Here is a 17,818-nt window from a genome sequence, read left to right as displayed (position 1 = left end):
GAGAACAAGAAATGAACATAACTATACACAAAACGTCAGAAAGTTGAAGAAAAATAACGGCGAAGAATACAATACAAAAACATCCATAACTGTTAAAGCTAATGTTTTGAAAATAAAAATTGCTTCTGCTTAAAAAATGTTTGGATTTCTTTGAATATGAAAAAAGAAAATTCAATTTTGAGGAATTTTGCGAACTGAAAAATTTTCCAAAGCAAAATTTATTTTTATGACGTACAATCCATTAACAAATAATAAAATAATTACGTCCCAGAACTGGACGAGCTTTGAATATTTTTTAAACACTAAATTCAAAAGTTGCTGTTTGTAAGATTTTTTTTAGAATTACGGTTATCTCGGGCTCTGAATACCTAAACAGGTAGAAAAGATGGTCGCGAGAAAATTCCCATGGCATCTTAGAAAACTGGTGAGGATAAAATTACCGTTATAAAAAACTAATTTTAAGTTTCCCAGCAAACGAAAGCCACTATACCAGATCTCATCACATTCCAGGTCAAAAATATGTAAACTCTAATTTAGATTTAAAAAAAATGTATGGCATCTATGTAAAGAAATGTAGAGAAAATAATGAATCGTACGTTAATGAGTTGATTTACTGAAATGTATTTAATACTGAGTTCAACTTGAACTTTCATTCTCCTATTAAAGATGTGAAGACCAAAAATGTGATTTAGTAAAATAAAAAATTTATGCATCCAGTAATATAGAAAAGGAATTTGATCTAACACGAATGCATGATTTACATTTAAAAACACCGAAAAAGCAAGGAAATGACTAACAGATGATCACCAAAAAGCAAAGGAAAATTCTGAAAAATATTTTGGATTTTCATTTGACTTAAAAAAAAGCGCTTCCGTATCACAAACTTTCCGTTTCGGTTGCTTATAGTAAACGAAATATGCATGTATACAATTTAGGTTGCCATAATTTTCACAATAATATGGTTAAAATGTATGTATTGGATGAAACTATAGCTTCACAATAAGTCGCCTCGTGTATTTTAAAGTATTGTGAAAACATGACTACCCAAAAACACGTAATAGTTCAGGCCAAAATCGTTACATCAAAATGGCACTAACATGGTTAAAAATAGTTCAATATTCTAATAATAATATTACATTGCAGATCATTAAATTTTATTATCAGGACATTCGTTTGTGCCAAATGATTGTGATTTCGGCTAAATAGAAACGAGACTAAAAGAACCGAATTACTTATACATCTCTTAACATTATTATGAGTTAATAGGACAATGTAGTAAAAATAAGCCTTTTTAGGTTGAAAGAATAATGCAAGAGGATTTTATTTCGATCAAAGAGTTAGAAGAATCTATTACAAGAAGAATAAAAAATACCGCCGATGTATCTGTCTTGGCTAAAAATACAATGCACGCTTTTTAAAAAGAATGTTCCATAGAAAATGTTTTATAAAACTTCTTTAGATGATGATGCTGACTTCCATATTATAGACCTTTCACTCAAAAGAGAAAAGAAAAAAGTATTTCCTTACTTCCATTGGAGTCTACCAGCAGATTTATAACAGAAGAAAAAATAAAGATATGACAGATTTGTCACAAATTGATATTCTACCAATTTACCATGAATATTTAAAAAATCTTAAAACTCAAAACCCTACTTCCAGAGAAAAAGATCAAATACATGAAGCATTATTAAAAATGTTAATTAACATGGCTTAAAAAAAATATTGTGTAAAGTCAATTTTAATACGTTCGGTTAATTTGGAAAACGGTCTAAGTCCAACCTTAAATTTTTATTTATTTTGCGAAATCACACTAACCAACTAATGTTGACTACGATAAAAACAACCTTATATTTAAATACATGCACAAAATGCCTATGTAAAGACAATGAAATGTACTCAAATTATCACATATTTATTACTTCTTTTTTCGCTTAAACTGTAAAAGGTTTTTAATTTTTTTCCCTAAATTATATTGTTATTTTTTATCAAGTTGTTGCTATTAACGAATTGTAAACATTAAATAGGTTATAAACCATTATATATTATGTTTGTAAAATTATTTATATTATTGAAATAAAAAAAATAAAATTGATAAGATTGAATGTTTTGTAATAAATAAGAATATGTGGTATTTTATTAATCTTTTCTCGGATCGCAGAACCAAATCATTGCAGAATACTTTTAGTTTGTATTGATTGCTTTGATAACACCCGCTAAATGTAATGCAATATTTATTGCGAAACATTTGCTGCTTGCAAATCAAAACATTGAAGTAGCATTACAACTTTTTTCTATCGGGAGATAAGTGGTGCGAAAGACGCAAAGATCGTATGCACATGGGCCGCACGTGTTGTTGCGGCCGAGTGCATTGTTTGCGGCCAAGATAGAGTGAAAGTTGTCAAAGAGTTATTCAAATGGAGGTCCGGCTTGGCGCCAACGTGGCCGCTCTGCCGGCTGGGGATCGATCCTCCAACAGGGGCTCGCTTTTCCCGCTTTCGCACAATGCTAAACTGTGGGTGCTGCGAGTGAAAATCTGATCGAGGCATAAGATAAAAGTGAGATGAATCATACTTCAAAATTTTATTTAATAATATTTTTATAAATGTTTTTTTTTTTAAAATCTTTGGGTTTTCAGTGAAGTAGTATAAATATAATTTCACTAACTGTTTTAGTGAAATCATATCTAAATACATTTTCACGAATAGGCACGCATTTATACCAGCGAAAATATATTCGAACTGATAGGTACTAGTGTAATTATATGCCGCTTTAAAATGTCTATAAAACTTAATTTGACTATTACAAAACATCCATTTGATGTTAAAACCCAAACCTAACATCGAATTAAGGCGATAAAAGTTCAAAAATATGTATTTTTTAGTAAAGTTTTATTTTCATTAGCATAAATATAATTTTACAAACTAGATCAGATAAAATAAATAAAAAAATCAATTAAAATAATAAATAATAGAAATAAAATTATATTTATTTTGGCCTTAATAGATGATGTGTCGCCCTCAACTGTTTTTTTTGGTGGCGTACAGGATTTAACAAGTGGCGTTTACACTCAAAGACCACACGTTTAAATCCTGTCAAATAACAGTTTATATAATTTCACTGGCAGATGTCCAATAATTTATATTTTCACTAATAGAAATATATATCTACCTGCAAACATGTATTCTGTTATAATTTAACTGAAATTTTAGTAAGCATATTTTGACTGGTGCTACACATTCACTGTAACATGCATGTTGTATACAACTATTTTGTATAATAATCACCAAGAAATTAACTACCAATAAAGGTAGGGTTCAATAACATCATATTATTTTATTAAAAATAAATAAATTATAGTAGACATATGTTACATATTAATAAAATTGTATGTAATTAATTATTTACACGTGTTGCGTATTAATATGTAATTATTATTATTCACACGTGTATCGAATTATATTTTTACTATAAAGATGAAGTGCTTAAGCAAATAAATGAGTTGTAAGACGGTACTCAATCAGAGAGTCGCTAGAACTACCATCGTATCATTTCTGGAGCATCCGCCTTACCGTTACCTGGCTTCCGCTAATAACAGCGCCCCCCTGGAGGGTGGGCGCTAAGCCTGTAACGATTGTCAGATTTATAATAAAAAATATTAAATTATATCGAGATTCCTTATACTCATTGTATATATTTTTTTATATTAATTAATAAAAAAAATAATGTTAAAAAAATTGAAAATAATTTAGGAACTAAATAATAAACTCGCAAAAACATTTTATATGCAATAATATATAAAAGAAAAATTATATTTGGTAGCAAAAAAGTGAATTAATTTTATTAAACTAAAAAAAAAATTATCATTTAATATAGGGAAAACAATAGTCACAAAACACATCAGCGTATCGTCTAGCACAGTGATTCCCAAAGTGGTCTATATCGACCCCCAGGGGTTTATGATAACCTGCAAGGGGTCTACGTCAGCGAAAAAAAAATTTGGGGGTCCATGAAATAAAAATGGGGGTCCACTGAAGTGTATCTAAACAACCACTGATAGTACCTATCTACTTACATTATAATCTTATAAAATAAAGACATACATTATTTATAAAAGTACATATGAAGTAAAAAAAATATTATATATGTTTAAAAATTGTGTAAGTTGTAGGATGTAGGCATTCGCTTTGTGGTCGCAATACATTTTGAGCTTGTAAAAACCTACTAAACCTACAGATTTATTATGGAGAGTTTATGTTCTAAAAAAATATGAAATTATTACTAAAACAGAAGAGTAGTAGTATTATATGAAAATCGTTTTTTTTTAAATTATAAATACCTGCTATAAAATATAATTAATCATTGCGATCATTAAGTTGCTATTTAACAGAAACAGCGCATTAACTAGAAAAAATATATGATGTCCCCAAAATAATCAGATATATTTTAGCATAAGATTGCTCAGGGTGGAGTAACATTTTTATACAAATATTATTTGTTTACATATTATAAAAAGCAGTATGTAACAGTTCGCAACATTGTTAAATGTATATCATAAAATACTATATTTCTATATTTTTGATATTGTAAATTACGATTAAAAAAAACTCAAAAAAAGCCAAATGCCCAAACACATATTGTTTTAGGAGCAGAAGCACACAAGTTTATGGTCTTACATCTTTTGTGTTTTAAAACCAAGTAAGGATAACATTTTTTATAATATAAACGTTTATTACAAAATTGATAATATGTATATATTAAAATTATGTATCATTTCCTGGTTTGTAACCATTTTCTAGCTTAGAAAAGCAAATTAAAAATATAAATAAGTCTAATAGTGATAAAAAACATGATACATGAAAAATAAAATTACAAAGTTAAAATACAAATTAAATATTTATATAATTATCTTTATTATATTAATCTTTTTTTTATTTTATAAATAAATCAGTTGGCACTGAGCGAGTAGCAAAAGTGTTCAGATAAGTTAACACAGAATGTGTAAAAGCAGAGTGCTAAATAGAGGATGACGTTTGTGGCACCGTGTAGCGAAATCAGTGTCTAGGGTGTTCGCGAAAAGCATTTTATATGATTGCTAGCAAACAGCTCTGAAAATCATGTACAGTTTTATTTTTACTAAGTATCCTGAGCAAATTTTAATTTGGTTATGCATTACTATTTGACTTTAGAAGAGTATCTATAGGGATGGTTATCAATAGTGACTTAATGATCATAAATAAGTTTTTCAAACCAGTATCATATACTTAATTTATAAAAATTATCGTGTAATAAATTTTTCAACAATTTTATAAGTTAAAAAAACAGTTACTTCATAAAGAAAATATAACTTTAAAAGATGTTGTTCGATCTTAAACTTAATTAAAATTAATAATGAAACTGTCCATTATTTTTTTTGATGGGTAAAAATTGATCCAAAACCGTCAAATTTCTAACCAAAACTTATCCCACCTCTGATAGACAACTCGCCCGTTTTATCTCGGAGGCTCCCACCGCGTCATCCGGAGGATCGATGGTCCACAGATTCGGAAGGTCTGTCCCGTACAATCCCACAGCCGGATCCCGAGACTGCGCAATGGGACCTCGCTGCCGCCGGATTCCAGGGTATATCGGTCATTCGTCGCGAGTCTCTTGCTAAGGGAGCACCCGGCCCCCCAACTGGCGGGCCACCTCAACCACGACTGGGACACACCCCCCCTGACACACACATCCAAACACACACACACACTCACACACAAACACATCCACACACACACTACAAACACCAGTCGTACCACCAGCTCGCCTCGGACCGCGCGGGACGCTTTTGTGTGAAAACTTTGTGAAACTGTGACCAACTTCGCGACATTTGCAAATTGTATAAAAGTTTTTGGTGAAATAATGTCCGCGGCGGACTGTCCATACACTACTGTACAACTGTTTTCCAAGGACAGAATTAGCGACCAGCGCTCCGAAGATGACTCTGCGAGGTACTGCAATTCAATTATAACTTTTTGGTTCGGCGGCTGATTGATTGATTGGGTTTTTGTCCTACGGACTTTGACAATACATTGAAACTTGAGTTAGAGCAACATATGAACTATGTTACTGTGTTATGTACTATGTATATACTATGTACTATGTATATACTATGTTACTATGTTAGAACTAAAAACATCAAATTAATAGATGGAATTTTATTATAATTGAGCAGAAGCTTTCCGTCCCATTTGATTACTCACAGATCACGGAAGAAAGTCAAAAAATACCATTCGCAGCCTTAAAAATACTTAAATTTTATAGGCTTCTTTCTAACAGCGCAAAAGACATCATATTTATAAAAAAATCTGTAATATAATCCGTACATCTTGAACAAACTTTTATTCAAAGAATATAATGTTTGCGTTTGAAGATAAAGTTGCGTGAAACCCATTGTATTATGTATATACATATATACGCATAAAAAAGTGATAGTACTTAAGTAATATAAAAGTTAGTGAGATTATAAGTATGTAATGAAAATAGTAACATCAATTAAAATCGAGTTTTCATCATTAATACTAGCATTAGTTGTATTGATAATATATATTACAGCGATTGTTTCAAACATGTGATTTATCATCATTATACACCAGCAAATCTATAATATAAGTTAAATACAGACCGTAGACTATCAGAATAACAAATTGACTATTATCGAATCTTCTAAAGACATTATTAAACTCAAACGTGTTTCTTAATTCACATTAGCTTCTTTATATATATATTTTTTAAACTAAAAGTAAGGAAAACCTTGCTGGTTGCATATAATTTAATAGGAATGCTAATTAAACAGTTTTTTTAAATGTAGCTACATTATAAAAATAAAAGTTTGAAGTGATTCATCAATAATCTAAAATAATGATTGAAGTACTGATTTAATTTGTATGATATGCTTATATAAAATTCGTATTTTTATTAGATCACCTTATATGCCTTTATAACATTATATAACGCATAAAAGGTTACGTAAAACCTTCCGCGAGTATACCTATGTATATCACTTTAGAAGCCCACTTTTATAACGCAGAGACATACATTTTTCGTTAATGGAATAAAACTCGTTATAAAAAAGTTTTAACTGTGATAAAGTAGCATAGTTTTTTGAAATACAAAATTTAAGGCACAGTTAGCAAGTTACTGATCAAAGTGGTTTAGCGTAGTAGATAACCATTATATATTGTTATACATCCGCTAGAGATCTAAAAAAGCCAGGATTAAGGGGACCTAAAACCTTTTCTAATATGTTTATGAGGCAAATATTGTTAATCTTGTCATTATATATACATATATCGCCATTTTAGGTTTTATATAGCTTTACTACTAAACCTCCTGCTTAATATATAAATAAAAGTCAGAAGCAGGTAAATCTTGCGATCTTGGAAGGTAAAGATATACATTATTTCGCAAAAATATTTTTGTAATTTTAAATAAAATATAACTACTTTGAGCAAAGTGCTCTATCGTTACTTGAAGCAATTTAACAAATTTAGTAAATAAAACGTAAATAAACATGATGTGCAAGTTAGATAACTTTTACTTGAGATATGTTTATGAACTATAATTTATAGTGCTTATTGCATTACATTATAGTAGAAATTATTGAAGTTTTTAAAATCTTTATAAAAACCTTTAGATTTTAGAACTAATAACATTTTTTTACGTCGATACATTTCCGTATCGACTTGGAGTTAAAAAGTTGGCTTACAAAAATTAGAGCTCGAATTTTTTCTGAGTAAAAGGGAGGAGAGTACTTTGGTAAACTTTTCGCGTTTTTCTTTGTGGCGCGAGTGAAAAAATTCTCTTTATACGCATAAATACCACAATGGGCGAATATCATCCGACCTCAAAGTCTTGAGGTAAAACACGCTCTCATGTAACACTACAAAGTCAATGAGGTGTGTAATCCTTTTAAAGTGAAGAGTCGGCAGTGCTCTCTCTTCTCTCTCAGAAGTTATCTTTTGTGCGGAATGTTACATTTTCAAATAAGCCATCACAGTGTCTATGACGTGTTAAGCTTTGATGTTGCGTGAAACGCGCACAAACGCCCTAAAAGATAACTTTGCAGTTTTTTACTTAACAATAAGCAAAGTGAATGTTTAATAATAGTTTTAAAGACATTTTTCTCTAAAATGATTGAACGCTTGTTTAAACTTAATAAACTTAGCAAAACATATTTAAGAATTACTGAACTACTGATAATAAATATATAAATTGGGTATAGCATTTATGATTATTCGCTATTGCAATTAAGCGCGATTAGACGTGTCATAATGGCACTCCGCAAGCTCGAACAAGCGAAGACTGAATTTGTGATCGTTCAAGCATCATTGGAAGGATCCAATATGCTGACGAATGAGCGACGTTCTGCAGCACTCAACGCTGTCAATAAAATTATGGAGTTGTTTGGCTCCGTGGTCGAGTCGGCAAACGATCCACCAACTTGGGTAAAGGAGGTATTAAGCGACCTCGATATAATTAAGAAACAGACAATAAAGGAAAGGAAGTCGACGAAGATATTATCATCATGTGAACCGCCGCCAGGGAGTCTGGATGAAACGCCCCCTGAATTACCAGAAATGACGTTGGTTGTGTCACGAAAACGGAAGACACAGCGCAGGGTTACATCGATGCCAACATCAAGATCGAAACCAGCAACAACATCGAGGCCAGCGCCAGCATTGAAGCCTTTACCAACATCGAAGCCAGCATCATCATCAGAACCACCATCAGTGTTGAGGCCAGCTCCATCATTCAGAGTATCAGCTAGATCAGCTGAGACACTAACTACGGATTCTAATTTGACTCCTCCACCAGCTCATCGCACGCGTTCAAGAATTATTATTCGTGGGTCAGGGGTATCAAACCCACGAATCAAGACAATGCAAAAGAAAAAACACATTCATCTGTTCTATCTGCACCCTGATACAACGTCGTCCGATATAGAAGAATATATCAAAGAATCTGTTCCGGCGTGTACAGATGTTTTAGTCGAAAAAATAAAAACAAAAGGGGAATATGCCTCGTTTCGATTATCTGTGCCAGAAGAATATTTTAAATCATTAATGCTATCAGAAATATGGCCTACTGGTGTAGCATTTAATGAATGGAAATTTCGACGAACCATTGCGCCCTCAGCATAATGGAGTGCGGAAACAAGACACCTTATTATGCTACTACCAAAATGTAAGGGGTCTCAACACAAAAACTGTAGAGTGTTTTTCTGCCGTCGCTGCCCAGGATCATGATCTGATCGCCCTATCAGAAACTTGGTTAAGTGATTCAGTGAGTGATGCTGAGATTTTTGATGATCGATATCTGATGTTCAGAAGAGACCGAGGCACCAGAGGAGGAGGCGTTCTGTTGGCGGTTCGCAGCGACCGTGTCCGCTCAGCATGCCGATTAGAACGTTTACACACCATCGGAGAGCACATTTGGGTCGAGATTGACTTTTTAAACGGAGAACAACTGTATGTGTGTGTTGTATATTTTCCGCCAATGCAGGCTCGTGAAGTAAGTGATGTCTTTTTTCACACTTTAATGTCTAACAGTGATTTTTTAATTGGCAAAAATATAATCATTTTAGGTGATTTCAATATTCCGTCCGCCCCATATTTGCGTGCGGAGATTGATTTCACCATTTCATTATTTAATTTATCTGATATTAATTGTGTCAATAATATTTATAATAAAAAACTTGATGTAATTTTAACGAACATATATGCTAATTGCGATGACGTCACGAGAAGTAATTATGTCCTCGTTAAAGAGGATAATTATCATCCGGCACTCGTAGTTGGCATTAGGTTCAAACAGCCAAATTCACGTCCATTTATAAATGAAAAAGTATGTAAGAATATACTGTATGAATGGAAGTTTAGGGAAGTGGATTTTGACCACCTCAATGGTTTGCTGTCTCGTACGGATTGGACACAATTGTATCAAACAATTGATGTTAGTTCTGCTCTTGATGTTTTTTATAAATTAATTTATGGTATTTTTGATGAATGTTTTTCCAGAAGATATCCAACGACTAGTAGAATTTATCCAATATGGTTCTCGAATGAGGTAATTACAATTCTTAGAAAGAAACATGTCATACATAAAATCTGGAAACGAACACGAAATTCTCTCATCTATGAAGAATTTCGTACTCTGCGATCGCGTGCAAAATTGATGATTTGCGATTGCCATCGAAACTATATTGGAGACTGTGAAAAATCGATAATTTTAGATCCGAAAAAATTTTGGAAATTCGTTAACTCAAAACGCGATGGCCAATCCTTACTGTCATCGATGAGTTGGAACAACATCAATTTTGAAGGTTTTGAAGAGATTGCAGATGGATTTGCTAGGTATTTTCAAACCGTATACCATAATGATGGGTCACATTTAGAGTTTAATTCTAATTACGATGAGACTCTTCGTTCATGGTCATCTTTGTTATCAATCAAAACCTTTAGTTTGGTTGATATGGAATATGGATTTAGCAGACTAAAGTCCATTTTTACCTCGGGACCAGATTTTATTCCAGACTACATTCTGAAAGGATGCAAGTCTGGTATTTTACAGCCTCTAAAATTTATATTTAATTTAATTTTGAGATCCTCTTGTTTTCCAGAATTGTGGAAATGTTCAAAAGTCACTCCGATTCATAAAAAGGGTCCCAAATCTCAGATTGACAATTACAGGCCAATAGCTTTGATCTCATCACCTGCAAAATTATTTGAAATTGTTTTGCATAAATACATTTTTAATCATTGCAGGTGTATGCTTCTCGACCAACAACATGGCTTCCGTAAATCTCGATCCACTGTCACTAATCTAATGGTTTTGTCTAACTATGTTTCAAAATCATTGGACTCTGGTGTACAAGTGGACGTCATATACACAGACTTTGAAAAAGCATTTGATAAAGTTAACCATGCTTTACTTGTAAAAAAGTTATCTAATTTTGGGTTTTCTGAAGATCTCATAAATCTATTCTCAAATTACTTGACCAATAGATATCAATTCGTCAAGTATAATAACTCTTTTTCAGAACGATATAAGACCCCTACTGGAGTACCTCAAGGATCCAATTTGGGTCCATTGTTGTTTTTATTGTTCATTAATGACATAGAAACAGCAATAGAGCATTCAGATTTTTTATTATATGCAGATGACTTGAAAATTTACAAGAAAATGCATTCGATTTCTGATTCCCTCGACCTACAGGAGGATCTCAACTCTATATGGAAATGGGCTTGCTATAACCAATTGCCTTTCAGTGTAAAGAAATGTCACACAATTTCATTTTCAAGGTCGTTAACGCCGGCAAAATATTCATACCATCTAGGTGGATATTTTCTGGAAAGGTTTTCTTCAACTAAGGATTTAGGAGTGACTTTCGAAGAACGTTGGAAATTTAGCCAGCACATTGCAGAGACTCATAGCAAATCCTTAAAAATGCTCGGTTTTATCTTGAGAAATGCGCGTTACTTTAGGAATACTTTAGTATTGCGCACTCTTTATGATACTCTAGTCCGCAGCATACTAGAAACTAGCTCCATCATTTGGATCCCAGGCGTAATGAATCAATGCAATGAATTGAAGCTGGAAAAAGTACAACGTAAATTTCTTCGATATTTATACTTGAAGGAATACGGGTATTATCCGTTCTTGTTTCCTAGTGCTTTTATTTTGGGAGCCCTGGGATACGTTTCTTTGTCGACTCGCAGAAGTGTTTATGTAATTAAACACTTCTGGAAATTGCTCAAGGGCATCGTAGACAATCCTTCAGTGCTCGAGCAGCTTCAAATGTGGGCTCCTGAAGGTGGATATAGTTCTCGGTCGCGTCCACTATTCTTGCCTGTTAAGTGTAGAACTGGAGCACTTGCCAACTCTTCTCTGGCCAAGGCCATTTATCTGCTCAATTCTGTCCATAGTAATATTGACATTTTCTCTTGTACTTATGGAGTTTTGGTTCAATTCGTATGGGACAATGCACACCTGTTGAGGTGATTTGTGTCTGTTGTTTTGTCTTGTTTATATTTGTATGTATTATGATGTATTAGTACTTTTGACTATCGTGACGCATTAGGTTTGCCTGTCAGGTCACGATGGTTATAATTTTAATAAATAAATAAAATAAATAAATGATAACAAATTATTTATTATTTTAATGCTGAGGTTCTGCGCATGCGCAGTTCTGCGCATGCAATAAAGGGCTTTATGTAATATTAAAAGCTTATTTAAATATTTTTTTACGAATGTTATGAGCACAGATATAATAAAAAAAAATAGTAAAAAACTGATATTAATTTTATTTATTTAAATTTTAAAATATATATGTATTTAAATAATTTTTTCTACTATAAAATCAATAATTCTAATTTAAGGACCATTAGCTTTATTTTGACTTATATAAAAAAACTATTAAAAGTATTTTGTTACGAAAATTTTTAATAAAACGATTAAATTAAAAATTTTACTGTGATTTATAAATAGATATTACCTAAAAATATATCATTTTTCTACTTCAAAATTCATAATTATAGTTTTAAGACCTTTAGCATTATTTTTTAATTTTTGAGTGACGTATGAAAGTATTTTGTAACGATAAATTGCAATTAAATAATATTATTTAAAAATTTAGTGTGATTTATATATGGATCAATATTGAAGAATTATAAAAAGAGTTATTTCTTATATATTTATACAATCATACATAAAATATTAAAAATACATGATGCAAGAATAAAAAAGAATTGATAAATACAAATAAATCACTCAAATTATTTATATGTATAACTCAATTCAATTTAATATCTGTTAATACTATTGCGAAATTTTGACTTAGGAAAATTGGACATGAAACTAAATAATCCAATTTAATATACAAAATGTTTTTTTTAATAATATATTGCAAAAATTAAAAAAAATCAAAAAGTGTTATAAATGAGCTTTAACAAAAGAGTGATTCGTATATGATTAATTATTGCACATAAAAGCTTTCATACTATATACAAAAATATAAAGCTTTTACTTATTCAGAATTTATTAACGTAACAAATAGTCCGAGACATGTGACCTTTACAAATTTAAAATGACCTAGCTACAGACACTATTTTTAATATTTATATTAAAATACAACGAAATATGTTATATATAATATAATAATAATTAAAATATGTTTTATAAATAATCAATACTAAAATAAAAAAAAAATCAAGTTCAAGGGTATATGTTTGTTTTCACTTTTTTAATCGAAAGAGAAAGTTTCCCTAGGAGAGATTTTGCATAAAATCCGAAACAAAGTAAAGCAATTTAAGTTATTTGATTCGGCTCGAGAATTTCAAAGTTGCAAACTATCGCATTAAACGTAAGCGATCGACTCGATAAGAGGGCTTATGTTTGAGTCAGGGTTTTTAATCTAAATTTTAATACAATGCGGTGTTGAAGGCGCTTTAATTTTATTTTGAAGGGTCTTTTCGTGATGTTTCTCTAATGGAAACGAGTGACTTTTGAGCCTAAAGACATACACGTTTATCACCAGACCGCGGTTCAAGCTTGTCTTATCTCAGTGGTTAAAACTTAATCAGGGACCAGGGATTGTATAATATTATATTATATTGTAGTTACAACCCCTGGGTTTATAGCGAAAACCTACCGTTTTATTCGAGAATGTTAATATAAATTTAATTCAATTAAAGGCATACCATGTAATATTACAAATGAATCTGTATAAATATTTTTAATTGAATTACTAAAAATCAGCATTTAAAAATAAATCAATCATCGATTTTATCTGACTAATTTATGTTACAAACATTGTGTTTAAAGCGTAACAATATCGATTTTCTTATATTTACGCTGCTTTGTTCAGCATCCCTTTTCAATGCAAAATCTATTAGGATCGTCGCGGGCTTTATTAAAATTCACATATATAAAACATACAAACTAGGAAACGCAATTACATTTCGTTAAATCCGTTTTCTATCGCAGCGTCATTAATTCTCGGTGCGGATTAGGTCTTACGATTTAATCTTATCAAACAGATTTTAACTAGGGTATACGAGTAGAAAGGGACGCGTTTATTTCGCACATAGCCAAAATAAACAGAAATAATATTACACGCTTTGATAATTTTTATGGTAACGATAATACGATGGCATTGTCTTTTGAGCGCGCCGTAAAAATAATAAAAGTTAACCGTGTCCGCAATCGGTTAAATTTAACCGTTTGGATTATGTATTTTTAGCGCGTCGCTCCGGTGATTTTTAATTGCGAGTTTTGTATTTTGATGTGCGCGTTATTAAATAAATAAACATATTTTGATTAAAATCTGAGCAAAGTAACACGTTGGCAAGTTTGCAACGCGGATAAGTCCAAAGTTGGAAGATTGTTAATTGGATCTCGCCTCGGGTGAGCGTTGTATATATTATAATGTAAAATAAATCTGATGTGTCGGCAACTAGACATGTTAGATTTAAAATTAATTGTAATAAAAGCACATAACTTATTCTATAAATAAATAAGTAAGCTATAACATGTAAAAGGCAAAACATACACATAAAATAAATAACATTATAGAGATAAAAAACCTCTCAAAAAACATACAAATCTCCAAAATAAATATTAATTTATTATGTAAATTAAAATACTGAAGAGAAAGAGGTACAGCTGAATTATTGATTGGATATTAATGATTTGTATAAATAAAAAAATAAAACCTAAACTAATGTTACTAACCTTTTTTAATTTAAATACAACCTGTATATAGTGCTCGAAAGGTTAAATCGTGAATTATATATTCACGTACATCCTTCCTAGCTTTAATTGCTATGTCTCTAATTTATTTAACTAAATATTGCTACTTATAGTTAATACTTTAATTTGTTTATATTTGTGATTTTTTAATTTTTTTTTTTGTTTTTGTTCACTAGATTGCCTAGTAAAAAATCATTGAAAATTATATGAAATAAATTAAAAATAATTAAAAGATTTAAATCCTGATTTTCTTCATCTATCTGGAAAAACTGTTGATAGTGTTATTATAGCACATATACTTTTATATATATTTATAAAAAAATATGCGTACAAAAAGTTACTATTGATTTTCCCTTTATTTATATTTACATTTTCCTAATAGATACGTCTTGTAACATAATAAATATGAAATGAATATTTACTTGATTAATTAATAAGTGGAAACAGTTTTCACTGTATTTAAAATCTATAATAAACTAAACATATCTAAAATCTATAATAGACTAAAAATATTTAAAATCAATAATAAAATAAAAATGATTTTATGGGATGAAAAAATATTCTGAATAAATCTAGAAATTTTATTCTGAAACTTGATAATTTAAAAAATATTTGTATTAGTGTATTACAATTTTGTGTAGTTTCCTTTTGAACGCGTCAGTAAATAGGATTTTTCCAACACTGATAATTAGTTAGTTGTTAATGACAGCACTTTACGCGTTGTCATTGTGACAGCGCGAATAGTACTTATTTTGAGACTTAGCCCCTTTTTGCTGGAAATGTTTTTTTTAAATGTAATTTTAAAAATCCTCTAAAAATACAACTTTAAATTGACAACATTCGCCAAAATTTAATTACACCTTTTTTTTGTATATAGAAGCTAATACAAATCCACATTATTTATATTAAATTTAAATCCCTAATAAACTAAACATATTTTTACAATATTGAAAAAAGTTTTTTTTTTAAATTCACGATTTTTTAAGACTCATGCAACTGAATCGGGTAAACCAAGAGCGTTTGATAAATATTAGCTATTCGACGTGCCAAAAGTAGCTTAGGTGAAACAAAGTTTGTGCAACTTGCACCTGTAATTTATGTACGTAGTTTTTTATAAAATACCATTGTGATAACCGATACTAAAACACTTGTTTTGAAAAAGTTAAAAACACTCACCAGTGGTAAAGTATCTTTGAAGTTAACGGCTGCTGAGTAGCTGGATGGTGGTGCTCTTAAAACTGGTATTCCTGCTTGATCGGCGGCCAGGACTGCCGAAGCAGTGGCCGCGGACCGTCCAGTGACTACTAAAGCCACAGCTCGACGGCCTTGGAGGGCACTACAGATGCTCACCAGTAAATCTCCGCTGAATCTGAAACAATAAAATTTATATTTATTTTACAATATAAAAAACTACATATTTAAAAATACCTAATACTTTTTAAAAACTATATATATAGATACATCTGACACCGTGAAGGCTTACGGGCAGCTTCATAAGATTCCCACGTCGTCTGGACGAAGTACCGTTACACGAAATAGCATGCTTTATCTCTTTCTTCGTTGCGTGCGACACCCCTCCTACTTTTATTTCTAGGGGATCGGCGTCAGTTCTGGATTGTTAAATGAATAAATTTGATTAACCTACAATACCACTAACTTCATTTGATAATTTTATTGTATCTGATTTTTTTAATTTTGCGCAGAATTTCAAAGTTTTTTTAAATAAATATAATTATTATAGTCATTATTAAATGTGTTCCTACTATTGTTGTTTCCAAAAGCAATAAAATATTTGTATTTATTATAAGAAAAGAGCATTATTACATAATAAAAATAAAATGGTGAATATGTCTTTAGAAGCGCAGGGTAACACCCCCACGGTGTATGGCTGAGAGGCAAATAGTAATGGATTCTAATTAGAATGTAACGGTAAACCGTCGAGCTCGATAGGGAATCTTATGATGCTTACAGGCATAATCGTTACGGAAATGAGCTCGTATTTTAAAACAACTCTTTATAAGATATATTTGAAACTCGAGTTGATTCGTTCCAAAACCCGAATATATTTATATAAAAATGATTAGTATAAAAAAATATTTTTTAATACATAAAATTATAATTAAATAATTGAATTTATTAATTATACATATTGGGATCACTTCTGTATATCACTGATATATTTTTTTTTCATAGAATTTTAACTAGGAACATATGTAAAGGCATGTATTTTGAGAATTAGGCAAAAATGTGACATTGAATTGCATTGCAAGAATTCATGGCAAGCTAGCGAGTGTGCGAATACCGGACCCTCAACTTTTTGGGTTTTAAATGTTATTTTCGCTTCGTTCTGATTTTTTTGAATATATTTTTAAATTTAATGATGGAATATTTTAATGAGTGTTTTACAATTTGAATGCGTATTTAATTCTCAAGCGCGCCAAAACCGGGATTTCCCTTAACTGCCAAATTTGCTTACATATGACAATTCTTCTGTCATATGTCAAGCGCGCGTCACGCACGGTTTAGTGCAATTAAATAAACAGTGAAATATGTTATAATCACAGAATTTTTCTTACAAAGTGTCAATTGAAGATGATTCATAATGATGTAGCATTTGAATTATAGACAATATAAACAAACCTTTAAATTATGAGTGTGCCAGTAAGTGTTTGGTTATATGAATATTATATCACGGTTATTCTAACAAAATTACTATTGACTTTCTAGGATCAAATATTAAAAGACAAATAGCAGTGATTTGTAAATTAAGGATATACATATCAATTTTAATTGAACATATTACAATGCAGTAATAATGAAAAATCTCATATTAATCTAAAAAAAAAGTTATATTGTACCCACTATATAGTATCGTTTACAGTTCATTTTCAGCTGCAATGATAGATCAAATAACATTTACGTATGGCAAATAATTAAAATATGATAAATTATCAGTTGAAGAAGAGATGCCAATCTACGTGTTTAATCCTCTACGGTAACTACGGTTATTTCATTTATGGATTCTATTAGTAGT

At 30.8% G+C, this 17,818-nt stretch overlaps 1 protein-coding gene across 1 annotated transcript in view; it reads left to right on the top strand.

The window, feature by feature from the left end:
- Positions 1–5,654: 5,654 nt before the first annotated feature.
- Positions 5,655–17,818, top strand: part of LOC148230562 (uncharacterized) — a 243,250-nt gene continuing 231,086 nt past the window's right edge. Inside the window, exon 1 of the mRNA XM_088194636.1 lies at positions 5,655–5,984. The gene's annotated coding sequence lies outside the window, so the exon portion shown is untranslated. The remainder of the gene's footprint in view (positions 5,985–17,818) is intronic.

This window comes from Plectrocnemia conspersa, unplaced genomic scaffold, assembly GCF_051122295.1.
Source record: "Plectrocnemia conspersa isolate PC_06_02 unplaced genomic scaffold, ASM5112229v1 ptg000010l, whole genome shotgun sequence".
NCBI classification, from domain to species: Eukaryota; Metazoa; Arthropoda; class Insecta; order Trichoptera; family Polycentropodidae; genus Plectrocnemia; species Plectrocnemia conspersa.
Note: the sequence above shows the minus strand (reverse complement) of the source record. Positions and strands in the feature narration are given on the sequence as shown.